Raw genomic sequence first — 1408 nt, forward strand, 5'->3', positions numbered from 1 at the left:
GATCGTGGTTCATGGACAGCCTCAGCTACTTAGTGAGGTCCTTTGAAACTCAGTGAGACCCTGTTTCAAAATAAAGAATAAAAAAAAATAGGGCTGGGGTATAGCTTGGAGGTAGAATGCCCCTGGATTACATTTTATGAAAAAATTGCTGACTTAAAAAATACTCTTTAAAAGTAGAATTAAGTGAAATAATTAAAATTTAAGTGCACCATTTTGAAAGTGTTGAATGTATAACTCAACCCTCTATCAAGATATGAACCGTTAGTTGGGTGTGGTGCCCCCCTCCCCCCCCCCCCCCGCCTCTAATGTAGTCCTTAGGAGAATTGCAGGTTCAAGGCCAGCCTCAGCAATTTAGCCAGATCATATTTCAAAAAATGTACTTTTACGTACTTTTCTTGGTGTGTTATAGTCTCCCACCATGATGTAGTTCACAGTGATAGTGTCATATATGCACACACGGCGAGTTTTCCTCAGCTCCCTTCCCAGGCCCCCTTCCTCATACACTGGAGGTTGACATGGGTACTCTCACATTACACATAACAGTGGAAGCCTTTTCTTCATTAATCCTCTCGCCCGCCTCACCCTGGCTCCACTGGAGCTTTTCTTCCATTATCGAGATCGTCTCTCTGGTATCCCGATGACTTCATAGCTTCTACGTTTGAGGAAAAACAGGACGCTTTGATTTCTGTAAGTATCTAATCTCACTTTACATAATGTCCTTCAGGTCCACTCATTTCCTTTTAGATGATGTAATTTCTTTTTTTTTTTTTTTACCATAGCATTGAGTTTTCTTAGGGATTTCATTAAGGTTCAATCTCTAGGATTGAAGGAGTCCTAGTTAGGGACACAAAAGCCCATGAAGACTCCTCAGATCTCATAGTTAACACTGGCTCGGATTCTTTGGTGGGATCACCGCCTTGTTCCAGGTACATATTATAAAGACACTGCCTTGGCCCCTCGGGCTGGTAGGCAGGGTAAATCTCCCCCGAGCAGAAGATGAACATCATAAAGGCCACGAAACTGAAGAGATGCTTACACATGACATCCCAAGAAACGGGTGGAGGGTGTGTCCACACAGTCCCTGATATGCTTGTCTAGATCCCACGTATCAGTTCACCCCAATTCAACCTTAGGCCTGTGTGGTCCCACTGATACCACAGATCCCTCCTGTACTGTGAGCAAGCAGGGAGCTTGGGGTAGTCACCAGACCCCAAGCCATCATCCGGGTAAGGCTTGTAGTCTTCCACATGTATACTATACTTCTTGGCAGTGGCAGTCCATTTTTTGGGGGTCCTGGCAGCATGTCCTCGAACATGTGGAACGCTGTCCATGCCCCTAATGGCACCGCGCTCTGGACTGCCCTTCGCAGTCACTAAATTCCCAGGGCCCCAGCCCTGGCCGCTGCCAT

General features: G+C 45.8%; 1 pseudogene across 1 annotated transcript; it reads right to left on the reverse strand.

Moving 5' to 3' along the window:
• Positions 1-803: 803 nt before the first annotated feature.
• LOC308276074 (NADH dehydrogenase [ubiquinone] 1 beta subcomplex subunit 8, mitochondrial-like) lies at positions 804-1408 on the reverse strand (annotated as a pseudogene). The gene has a single exon. The product of its transcript is annotated as an NADH dehydrogenase [ubiquinone] 1 beta subcomplex subunit 8, mitochondrial-like (transcript).

Source organism: Muscardinus avellanarius, assembly GCF_963383645.1.
Source record: "Muscardinus avellanarius genome assembly, chromosome: 17".
Taxonomy (NCBI): domain Eukaryota; kingdom Metazoa; phylum Chordata; class Mammalia; order Rodentia; family Gliridae; genus Muscardinus; species Muscardinus avellanarius.